Here is a 13133-nt window from a genome sequence, read left to right as displayed (position 1 = left end):
AACTGGACACAACTAAGTCCTGGGTGTTCTTTGGAAGGAATGATGCTAAAGCTGAAACTCCAGTACTTTGGCCACCTCATGCGAAGAGCTGACTCACTGGAAAAGTCTCTGATGCTGGGAGGGATTGGGGGCAGGAGGAAAAGGGGATGAGAGAGGATGAGATGGCTGGATGGCATCACCGACTCGATGGACGTGAGTTTGAGTGAACTCTGGGAGTTGGTGATAGACAGGGAGGCCTGGCGTGCTGCAATTCATGGGGTCACAAAGAGTAAGACATGACTGAGCAACTGAACTGAACTGAATATTATATTGTATTGATACAGCACAATTTATTAATCAGTTGGTGGACACTGAGTTGTTTCCACCTTTCAGCCATTATGAATAATACTGATATATAAACATTTTTGTACAAGTTTCTGGGTAGACATATACTTTCATTTCTCTTGGGTATATGCTGAGAAGTGAAATTGCTGGTTTATACGGTAATTCTGTTTTCAACTTTTAAGGAACTGCCAAATTGTTTTCTAGAGCTGCTCTAACATTTTACATTTCCAACAATGTACAGGGGTTCCTATTTTTCCAGGTCCTCTCAGCACTTGTTATCATCCATTGTTTTGATTATAATCATCATAGTGGTATGAAGTGGTATCTCACTGTGGTTTTGATTTACATTTTGTTAATGGTTGATGATGTTAAACATCTTTTTATGAGCTTATTGGTCATTTATATATCTTCTTTATGGTAGCTTTTAAACATGATTTATATGGGAAAGTGAACAAAATACTGTTTTGTAAAGAATGTTATACACTTGAAACAGATTTATTACAAAGATACATGTCATTTTTCAGTATAAACAAATATTTAACTCTATTTTCTGTACTCTCATGTGAGTCCCCTGGATGATGCACTTGTTATAAATAAATGAAAGTAAGACTTAATTTGTATAATACTGTTTTTTATGTTCTTTCATTCTTAAAGTCTTGATTTAATCTGGTTACCTTAATATACTTTGTTAGGAAGGTTTTAAAAGGCTATATGATCAATCTCACATAGATATTGCTGTGTAATATGTGCCAATATGTACAATTACTTTCACCAATAAATCATAAATTTAACAATAGTAGAGTTTATGTATACCTTGTATGGTCGTTCCATAAAGATTTAAACTAAATTGTATATTCAGTGATGACTTTTATCATTAAGCCTAATAAAGTAGTATTAGCTTTCAGTAAGTTCTTACAGATTATTGTGTTTTTAACAGTTGTTGCTCAGTCGCTGAGGTGAGTCAGTTCTTCGCATCAGGTGGCCAAAGTGTTGGAGCTTCAGATTCAGCATCAGTCCTTCCAATGAATATTCAGGACTGATTTCCTTTAGGGTGGACTGGTTAGATCTCCTTGCTGTCCAAGGGACTCTCAAGGGTCTTCTCCAACACCACAGTTCAAAAACATCAATTCTTCAGCACTCAGCTTTCCTTACGGTCCAATTCTCACATCCATACATGACTACTGGAAAAACCATAGCTTTGACTAGATGGACCTGTATCGGCAAAGTAATGCCTCTGCTTTTTAATATGCTGTCTAGGTTGGTCATAGCTTTTCTTCCAAGGAGCAAGAGTCTTTTAATTTCATGGCTGCAGTGATTTTGGAGCCCAAGAAAATAAAGCTGGTCACTGTTTCCAATGTCACCCCGTCTATTTGCCATGAAGTGATGGGACCAGATGCCATGATATTAGTTTTTTGAATGTTGAGTTTTAAGCCAAGTTTTTTTCTTTCCCCCTTCTGAGGCATTTTATTTGTATATATTACATCCCTAGAAAAAGAATCCAAAGATTTTCCCTCCTGTATGTTTTCATCTTGCTTCTTCATTGTCCATGATGCCAACTGAGGTTGTCAGTACAATGAAATCAAACTGATGGGATGAGAGCAGGTTATTCTGCCATTTTTCTAGATCTTTGAGTTGTACATCAAATCTGGGGCTGATCACTCCACACTTATTTAGCCTGCCTGTGAGGTTCACAACAATATTCCCAGCTCTGTGATCATCAATGATTTCAAATTCACTAATGTAACCATGATTCATCGTCAGTTAGAAACCCAATGATGATTTTGGAGCACAGCATAATAAGGACCTGGTGTTTGCCTCTCTTTTCAGCATTCTTGATACTCTTGAGAGCATCAGCCAGGACATTCATGTGCACCATCCAGCATGGAAAGATGGCAGAAAGAGCTAAGCCAGCTTTTTCACTCTCCTCTTTCACTTTCATCAAGAGACTCTTCAGTTCCTCTTTGCTTTCTGCCATAAGGGTGGTGTTATCTGCATATGGGGGTTATAGATATTTCTCCTGGCAATCTTGATTCCAGCTTGTGCTTCATCCACTCTGGCTTTTTGCATGATGTACTCTGCAAAGAAGTTAAATAAGCAGGGTGACAATATATAGTCTTGACATACTCCTTTCCCAATTTGGAATCAGTCTGTTGTTCAATGTCCAGTTCTATCTGTTGCTTCTTGACCTGCATACAGATTTCTCAGAAGGCAGGTGAGATGGTCTGGTATTCCCATCTCTTTAAGAATTTTCCAATATACTACTGGAGAAGGGTGGAGAAATAACTCCAGAAAGAATGAAGAGATGGCGCCAAAGCGAAAACAACACCGACTCTTTGTGACCCTATGGACTGTACAGTTCATGGAATTCTCCAGACCAGAATACTGGAGTGGGTAGTTGTTCTCTTCTCCAGGGGATCTTCCCAACCCAAGGACTGAACCCAGGTCTCCTGCATTGCAGATGGATTCTTTACTAGTTGAGACACCAGGGAAGCCCAAGAATACTGGAGTGGGTAGCCTATCCCTTCTCCAGCAGATCTTTCTGACCCAGGAATTAAACTGGCATCTCCTGCACTGCAGATTCTTTACCAACTGAGTTACTAGGGATGCCCAACGTAATATTATTCAGCCATAAAAAGACAGAATGCTACAACTTGGATGAACCTTGAAAACATTAAGAGAAACCAGACACAAAAGGTCACATATTGTATTATTCCATTTATATGAAATATCCAGAACAAGCAAATCCACAGAGACAAAGAGTAGATTAGAGGGGATGGAGGAAACACATTAATGGGTACTGGGTATTCTTCTAGAGTGATGAAAAAGTAATGTGCTATAATTCTCCAAGCCAGGCTTTAGCAACTTTCAGATGTTCCAGCTGGTTTTAGAAAAGGCAGATGAACCAGAGAACCAGGCAGATGAACCAAATTGCCAAATCCGCTGGATCATGGAAAAAGCAAGAGAGTTCCAGAAAAACATTTATTTCTGCTTTATTGACTATGCCAAAGCCTTTGACTGTATGGATCACAATAAACTGTGGAAAATTCTGAAAGAGATGGAAATACCAGACCACCTGACCTGCCTCTTGAGAAACCTGTATGCAGGTCAGGAGGCAACAGTTACAACCGGACATGGAACAACAGACTGGTTCCAAATAGGAAAAGGAGTACATCAAGGCTGAATACTGTCACTCTGCTTATTTAACTTCTATGCAGAGTACATCATGAGAAACACTGGGCTGGAATAAGAACAAGCTGGAATGAAGATTGCTGGGAGAAATATCAATAACCTCAGATATGCAGATGATACCACCCTTATGGCAGAAAGGGAAGAAGAACTAAAGAGCCTCTTAATGAAAGTAGAAGAGGGGAGTGAAAAAGTTGGCTTAAAGCTCAACATTCAGAAAATGAAGATCATGGCATCTGGTTCCATCACTTCATGGGAAACAGATGGGGAAACAGTGGAAACAGTGGCTGACTTTATTTTTCTGGGCTCCAAAATCACTGCAGATGGTGATTGCAGCCATGAAATTAAAAGATGCTTCCTCCTTAGAAGGAAAGTTATGACCAACCTAGACAGCATATTAAAAAGCAGAGACATTACTCTGTCAACAAAGGTCCATCTAGTCAAGGCTACGGTTTTTCCAGTAGTCATATATGGATGTGAGAGTTGAACTATAAGGAAAGCTGAGCACTGAAGAATTGATGCTTTTGAACTGTGGTGTTGGAGAAGACTCTTGAGAGTCCCCTGGACTGCAAGGAGATCCAACCAGTCCATCCTAAAGGAGATCAGTCCTGTGTGTTCATTGGTAGGATTGATTTGAAGCTGAAACCCCAATACTTTGGCCACCTGATGCGAAGAGCTGACTCATTTGAAAAGACCCTGATGCTGGAAAAGATTGAGGACAGGAGGAGAAGGGGATGACAGAGGATGAGATGGTTGGATGGCATCACCAACTCAATGGACATGGGTATGGGTGGCCTTTGGGAGTTGGTGATGGACAGGGAGGCCTGGCATGCTGCGGTTCATGGGGTCGCAAAGAGTATCCATAACTGAATAGTATCCATACACTGTGGATGCATCAAATGCCACTCAACTGCACACTTGAAAATGGTTACTTATATTGTGTGAATTTCATGCCAATTTTTAAAAAGGGAAAGCATCTATGTTTTTAAAAATTAGGACTTAAAATAGTATATAAACATACGTTATATGTTATGTGAGGAAAAGGAAGAGAGAAAGCGGAAAGTAAAATAAGATCATTAACTACTGTAATAACTGTGAGACTCAAAGGATAACATTTAAACTGAAAAGCCACAAAGTAAAAGGTTAAGTTAAAAAAAGATGACTGTGGTCATGGTAAAAGGTATTAACATAAAAATAACCACAAGAACAAATAACAAAAAACAGTCCTTTCCACATACCAAAAGAAATCTTGAAAGAATAACAAACACATGGGAACAAGCTCTCAGGAAATACAATACAGCAGTAATTAAAACAGAAAATAATCATACAACAGTATAGAGATGAAACATTTTAGTTACATCAATAAATGGAAATGGGCTTAATTCATTTATTGAAAGAGGAAGATTTTCAATTGGCTTTTAATAAAATCTAAACCTATGCTACGTACAAGAGAGACATCTAAAACACAGAAAATTAGAAATACTGAAAATAAAAGAATAAGCAAAGACAAAACAGGCAAATAGAAAAAATTTTTTAAAAAGCAATCCTGATCTCAGACAAAGTAGAATTAGGTGAAAATGATTAAATGAAACAATGAAGGATATTTTATGGTGATAAAAGCCAAAATTAAAAAGAAGACATAACAGGTGTCTATATCTACCCAGCAAAAAAGACAAAAACCACCTATATAAAGCAGAAATACAAGGAGATAAAAATAAGAAATTGACAGAAACCACTACAAGTAGAAAGCTTTAACAGCACTCTTAGTAAAAGATAGGTGAATTTAATGAAAAACAAGAATGGATATAGAAAAATCTAATAACATATTCCATACAATCTTATGGAAGTATCAATATAAATAAAACACCACACTCTAATAATAGAGAATATATCTTCTTTTCAAGTGCTCATAACATGTTCACAAAACATGATCAGAAAACAGCAGCAAATCCCATAAAGTACAGAGCAATATTAAAACAACATGCTCTGATAAAGCAAGAAACAAAAAGTCCCTCTGACCTGAAAATGAAAAAGTCTTCGATTAAAAAACTCTTGGGTGAAAGAGGAAATAAAAACAGAAATTAGAAAATTTCTGAAAAACAGCAAAACACTATGATAGGATCCATTTAAACCACTGTTCAAATTCATAACATTAAACACATATCAATAACAATAAAGAAAATTAATTAGATTATCATATCAAAAAGCTAGAAAAAGAACAAATAACAAACAGAAAGAATACACATCAAGTAAACAATAAAAATGAAAGAAAAACTGGTAAGGTAGAGAACAGAAATTAGTTATTGAAATTAATAAATTAAAATCCCAGCTCCTTGGGGGACAAAACCAAAAAATTGGACAAGATAAGAGAAAACTCCACTTACAAGAGCAAAAAAAAAAAGAGGCAAATATTCAGAATAAACTTCAGACATGTATGAAGAAATCCATAAAACACTATGGAAAGAATAAAAGTGCTTGTTCAAAGATATACCTCATTCTTAGGATATCTCAACATCACCAAGATTTTCAGTTCAGTTCAGTTCAGTCGCTCAGTCGTGTCTGATTCTTTGCAACCCCATGAATCACAGCACACCAGGCCTCCCTGTCCATCACCAACTCCCGGAGTTCACTCAGACTCACGTCCATCAAGTCAGTGATACCATCCAGCCATCTCATCCTCTGTCGTCCCCTTCTCCTCCTGCCCCCAATCCCTCCCAGCATCAGAGTCTTTTCGAATGAGTCAACTCTTTGCATGAGGTGGCCAAAGTACTGGAGTTTCAGCTTTAGCATCATTCCTTCCAAAGAAATCCCAGGGCTGATCTCCTTCAGAATGGACTGGTTGGATCTCCTTGCAGTCCAAGGGACTCTCAAGAGTCTTCTCCAACACCACACTTCAAAAGCATTAATTCTCCGGCGCTCAGCCTTCTTCACAGCCCAACTCTCACATCCATACATGACTACTGGAAAAACCATAGCCTTGACTAGATGGACCTTAGTCGGCAAAGTAATGTCTCTGCTTTTGAATATGCTATCTAGGTTGGTCGTAACTTTTCTTCCAAGGAGTAAGTGTCTTTTAATTTCATGGCTGCAATCACCATCTGCAGTGATTTTGGAGCCCCCCCAAAATAAAGTCTGACACTGTTTCCACTGTTTCTCCATCTATTTCCCATGAAGTGATGGGACCGGATGCCATGATCTTCATTTTCTGAATGTTGAGCTTTAAGCCAACTTTTTCACTCTCCTCTTATAGTAAGCACTTAATAATGATAAATGAAATTATCATTATCATCCAGCTTAGATTCCTTAGTCCATTATTTTAATCACTCTTTGGATATTTGTCAATATCCCAAAACCTGTTACTCAACTATCTTTATTTGATAACTACCTGGCAAAACCTTAATTCTAGAACTATTCGTCATCTCCATACATGATTGACAGACACTGATGAGACACAATTATGCTGACTGTTATAATTGAAAATGTGGGTTCACCAAATCTATTTGTGCTCACAACACTGTCAGGCATTCTTTCTTGTTTAAATTTATTTATTTATTTATGGTTGCACTGGGTCTTCGTTGATGTGCATGGCCTTTCTCTAGTTGCAGAGAGTCCAACATGTTAAAGACTGAATTCAACATCTTTCCCACCCGACACTGCCCCCAACCATCCAAATACTTCCCCTCCCTTCTCCAGCCCCCTTACAATGACACTATGATAAAGTCAGAAACCTGGCAGTCATCCTTGTCTCCAACTGTTGCCCTACCAGCAACAATCCCAACAGATAATCAATCATCAAATCATGCTCACTCCTTGTAGCATGTGTAGAATCCAACCAGTTTTTCATGAGTTCCTTGAGCCTAGATAAATATTATTTTCTAGCAACTTATAGTTTTTCAAAACCCACCTTCCTGCCTCTACTCTTACCTTAATTCTTTCTGCAAACTGAACTTAGCTTTCTAATTGCCTTAAGACTCTTACAAGGCCATCTTTGACCTGACCTTAGCCAAACTCTTCAACTTCACTAAATTTGTGTCTCAAAAACATCACTCTCTCATCTCTGGGACTTTGCAAACACTATTTTCTCTACTGAGATACTTTCTTTATACCTCTTAATCTGATTAACTCTTATAGGAACTTTAGGTCTCAAACACAACATCACTTACTCTAGGCTCTATCTTATTTCCCAGAAGAGTTAAGAGCCTGCTGTCATTTGTTTCCTACCCTATACTGCCCTTGGCCCCAAGGAATTTACAATGTGATATAAACAAACACATAAAAGAAAGGAGTCTTTTTTTTTTCCTACATGGGAATCAGAGAGAAGGTGACATCTGAATAGTTTTAAAGAATGAAGAGAGGTCTAGCTGAATGATAAGGATACTACTCCCCCTCTTCCCTTGAAAATACAAACACAGGGAGGGAAAGATGTGAGAGGGTGCTGTCCAAACAAATATATGAACATGTACATATGCAAGGCATGAGAAAGGTTTGAAGGAGTGAGGTCAGAGACAAGTAATTTTGTATTATAGTGGCATCAAGTACAAGAGTGTAACAGACAGCATTCAGTATTTCTCAAAGGTGGGCTGCAGACCATCTGCTTCAGAATCACTAGGCATCAGATTTAATCAGTCAGGACCTCTGGAATTGGGGGCCCAGTAATACACAATTGTGGGTAATAACCCAAGAGATCTTATGTACATCAACATTTAAGAATTATATGTAATAATTTTTTTAATAGCGAGAACTGATGGTTTTGAACTGTGGTGTTGGAGAAGACTCTTGAGAGTCCCATGGACTGCAAGGAGGTCTAACCAGTCCATCCTAAAGGAGATCAGTCCTGGGTGTTCACTGGAAGGACTGATGCTAAAGCTGAAACTCCAATACTTTGGCCACCTCATGTGAAGAGTTGACTCATTGGAAAAAACCCTGATGCTGGGAGGGATTTGGGGGCAGGAGGAGAAGGGGACGACAGAGGATGAGATGGCTAGATGGCATCACCAACTCGATGGACACTGAGTTTGAGTGAACTGTGGGAGTTGGTGATGGACAGGGAGGCCTGGTGTGCTGCAATTCATGGGGTCGCAAAGAGTCGGACATGACTGAGTGACTGAAGTGAACTTACAGTTACCAATATTCCTCTGGGATTAGAAGTAGGAATCAGGGTTTGTTCATTCTAAATAGAAGGTGTATCTTTGAAGATTTCAGACAATACAGTGGAAAGGGAAATGCTTGTATTCAGCTATTACATGGCAAAGGGTGTGTGCATGCATGCATGTGTATATGCTCAATTGTGTCCAACTCTTTGCGAACTGTAGCCTGCCAGGCTCTGCTATCTGTGTAATTTCTCGGGCAAGAATACTGGAGTGGGTTGCCATTTCCTCTTCCAGGGGATCTTCTCGACCTAGGGATTGAAGGTGTGTCTCTTGGATCTCCTGGATTGGCAGGCAGATTCTTTACTAACTGTGCCACCTTGGAAGCCTGGGAATGGGTGATATTCTGCTAAATATAGCATACAGGGACTTGGGTTGCCTTAAACTTAAATTAGAGAATAAGAGACTGCATTTTCACTTTGAGTTTTATGAAGCAGATCACACCAGCTGTAATAACATATGTAAAGATTTAGTAGAGTCTGGCTCACTGCAATTAATCAATAAATATGGTTGTTATTATTTTAGAGAAAGAAACAAAGGTGGTTATAACATTTACAGTCTGAATATTGGAGAGAATGATCACAACAGGGAAATTAGGAGAAATATCTGAGTTTGTGGGAAATAACTGGCTACACACACACACGTTGAGTTCGGGGTGGAAGAGAGGCATCCAAGCAGAGACGCTATTTGCTTAAGATGCAATTTCCTATCATTTCTGCTGGTTGAAATCGTGTCCTTCCTCTACCTCATTTTACCTTCCACTTTTCTTTCTGCCCCTACACCCTTTGCAATTATTCTTCCCTTCTTTAGTTCTGTAGTACATTTATATTTCTGCTATTACTCTTACTACATCCTATTTATATCATAATTATTTTCTACATATAAGTCTTGTCGACTACATTGCGAGTTCCTTGAGAATAGGAAGAGATTAAAGTCAGGTGGGTGGTTTTTGTTTTTCCCAAAGGATATTACTGGTGGTTCAGTTCAGTTCAGTTGCTCAGTCGTGTTCGACTATTTGCGACCCCATGGACTGCAGCATGCCAGGCCTCCCTGTCCATCACCAACTCCCGGAGTTTACCCAAACTCATGTCCACTGAGTTGGTGATGCCATCCAACCATCTCATCCTCTGTCGTCCCCTTCTCCTCCCACCTTCAATCCTTCCCAGCACCAAGGTCTTTTCAATGAGTCAGCTCTTCGCATCAGTTGGCCAAAGTATTGGAGTTTCAGCTTCAGCATCAGTCCGTCCAATGAATATTCAGGACCAATTTCCTTTAGGATGGACTGGTTGGACCTCCTTGCTGTCCAAGGAACTCTCAAGAGTCTTCTCCAACACCACAGTTCAAAAGCACCAACTCTTTGGTGCTCAGCTTTCTTTATAGTCCAACTCTCACATCCATGCATGACTGGAAAAACCATAGCGATAACCAGACAGACCTTTGTTGGCAAAGCAATGTGTCTGCTTTTTAATATGCTGTTTAGGTTGGTCATAACTTTTCTTCCAAGGAGCAAGCACCTTTTAATTTCATGGCTGTGGTCACCATCTGCAGTGATTTTGGAGACCCAAAAAATAAAGTCTGTCACTGTTTCCACTGTTTCCCCATCTATTTGCCATAAAGTGATGGGACCAGATGCCATGATCTTAGTTTTCTGAATGTTGAGTTTTAAGCCAACTTTTTCACTCTCCTCTTTCACTCTCATCAAGAGGTTCCTTAGTTCTTCTTCGCTTTCTGCCACAAGTGTGGTGTCAGCTGCATATCTGAGGTTATTGATATTTCTCCCGGCAATCTTGATTCCAGCTTGTGTACAGCCCTGACTTAATCCTTTTCTGATCTGGAACCAGTCTGTTGTTCCCTGTCCAGTTCTAACTGTTGCTTCTTGACCCGCATACAGATTTTTCAGGAGGCAGGCCAGCTGGTCTGGTATTATCATCTCTTTCAGAATTTTCCACGGTTTCTTGTGATCCACACAGTCAAAGGCTTTGGCATAGTCAATAAAGCAGAAATAGATGTTTTTCTGGAACTCTCTTGCTTTTTCCATGATCCAGGGGATGTTGGCAATTTGATCTCTGGTTCCTCTGTCTTTTCTAAAACCAGCTGGAATATCTGGAAGTTCTCGGTTCATGTACTATTGAAGCCTGGCTTGGAGAATTTTGAGCATTACTTTTCTAGCGCGTGAGATGAGTGCAATGTGCAGGAGTTTGAGCATTCTTTGGCATTGCCTTTCTTTGGGATTGGAATGAAAACTGACCTTTTCCGGTCCTGTGGCCACTGCTGAGTTTTCCAAATTTGCTGGCATATTGAGTGCAGCACTTTCACAGCATCATATTTTAGGATTTGAAATAGCTCACTTGGAATTCCATCACCTCCACTAGCTTTGTTCATAGTGATGCTTTCTAAGGCCCACCTGACTTCGCATTCCAGGATGTCTGGCTCTAGGTGAGTGATCACGCCATTGTGGTTATCTGGGTCATGAAGATCTTTTTTGTATAGTTCTTCTGTGCACTCTTGCCACCTCTTCTTAATATCTTCTGCTTCTATTAGCTCCGTGCCATTTCTGTCCTTTATTGTGCCCAACTTTGCATGAAAATTTCTCTTGGTATCTCTAATTTTCTTGAAGAGATTGCTAGTCTTTCCCATTCTGTTGTTTCCCTCTATTTCTTTGCATTGATCATTGAGGAAGGCTTTCTTATCTCTCCTCGCTATTATTTGGAACACTGCATTCAAATGGGTATATCGTTCCTTTTCTCCTTTGCCTTTCTCTTCTCTTCTTTTCATAGCTATTTGTAAGGCCTCCTCAGACAACCATTTTGCCTTTTGCATTTTCACTGGTGGTTAGTATTTTACAAATCTGTCAGTAGCAGAACTTCCCTGGTGATCCAGGGGCTAAGATTCCAAGCTCCCAATGTAGGGGGCCAAGGTTGTATCCCTGGTCAGGAACTAGATCCCACATGCTGCAACTAATGGTTCAAATGCTGCACCTAATGATCCCTCATGCCACAACTAAGACCCAGTGCCACCAAATAAATAAATAAAATTTTTAAAAATCTATGAGGAGCAATTAAGGAAAACATCCAGCACTCTATGTACTTTAGATAAAACACCTAAACTTCCCCATCACTATTCGCAGGATAAACAGAAAGAACCAAGGATTGTGCGTGATCCTAGCAAGACTCCTGATCCTCCTATTGCTCAACACTCACAGCTTCAACTAATTGCCTTGAGACCTTCAGGACTAATCACACAATGCCCTTTATGCCCCACCAATTCAAGAAGTCCAGAGCTCCTAGGTCATTCCTCAATGCCCAGATACTAATTCCTGTCTCTATGGGCAATGAGACAATTCTCCATATGCCTCAGCACCACTTATTCCCCTTCTCTGCTTTATTTTTCTGCACAGCACTTGCCACTACCTTCTATATAACTGTCTGTATTCTGACTCTTAAATGTAAGCTCCATGTGTACAGAGATTTTTTTTTGTCTGTTTTGTTCATTGCTGTAACTCCAGAACCTAGAATAGTCCCTGGTTACTCGTAGACCTCAATGAATATGTGCAGAATAAGTGGATACATACTTGTTAATTCAATCAACAAATATTTGAGCACCTATAATACATCCCTAGGATACATTAGTGAACAAGAAAGGGATGGTCCCAATCCTGAGGCAGCTTACAGTTTGGGGGAAAGCTGACATTAAACAATACTATATAATTATTCATAATTATGAGAAATGCTCTGAAGGACAGGATATGTAAAAGGGAGAACTAATCTAGTGGGATATGAATGAGGATTCCAAGCTAGAACCTGAAGAAATATATTTAAGCAAAGACTAAAGAAAAGGTAGGAATTGGGTGAGCAAATTTAGAGGAGGAAATGGCAACCCACTCCAGTGTTCTTGCCTGGAGAACCCCTTGGACAGAGGAGCCTGGTGGGCTACGGTCCATAGGGTCACACAGAGTTGGACACGACTGAGCACACCACTTCCACCAGGTGAGCAAATTAGAGCAAATGAAGATTCTAGATAAAAAGACTGTGCCAAGACCCTAAAGAGAGTAGTGGCTCAGAGGTTAAAGCATCTGCCTGCAATGCAGGAGACCTGGCTTTGATCCCTGGGTTGGGAAGAGCCCCTGGAGAAGGAAATGGCAACCCACTCCAGTATTCTTGCCTGGAGAATCCCATGGACAGAGGAGCCTGGTGCGCTGCAGTCCACGGGGTCACAAAGAGTCAGACATGACTGAATGACTTCACAAGACCCTAAAACGGAACACAGCTGCTTGTTTAGCAGTTTTGTTAAGAAAAAATTATATGCAACAAATTACACCTATTGTGTACAATAGGTTATGTTTTGATGTATTAAGTTTGACATAAGTTTTGACAAACATACATGAAACCATGAACAATTAAACAATTAAGATAATGAACATATCCATCTCTACCTTGGCACATAATAATCTGTATTTACTTAACTAATATTTATTGG

The 13133-nt window shown here is 39.6% G+C and overlaps 1 pseudogene; it reads right to left on the bottom strand.

The window, feature by feature from the left end:
• Positions 1-1809: 1809 nt before the first annotated feature.
• LOC120856248 lies at positions 1810-2215 on the bottom strand (annotated as a pseudogene).
• Between the last annotated feature and the right edge of the window lie 10918 nt (positions 2216-13133).

Source organism: Oryx dammah, unplaced genomic scaffold (genome assembly GCF_014754425.2).
Source record: "Oryx dammah isolate SB20612 unplaced genomic scaffold, SCBI_Odam_1.1 HiC_scaffold_28, whole genome shotgun sequence".
Taxonomy (NCBI): Eukaryota; Metazoa; Chordata; class Mammalia; order Artiodactyla; family Bovidae; genus Oryx; species Oryx dammah.
This window is presented reverse-complemented; position numbering and strand designations above follow the sequence as displayed.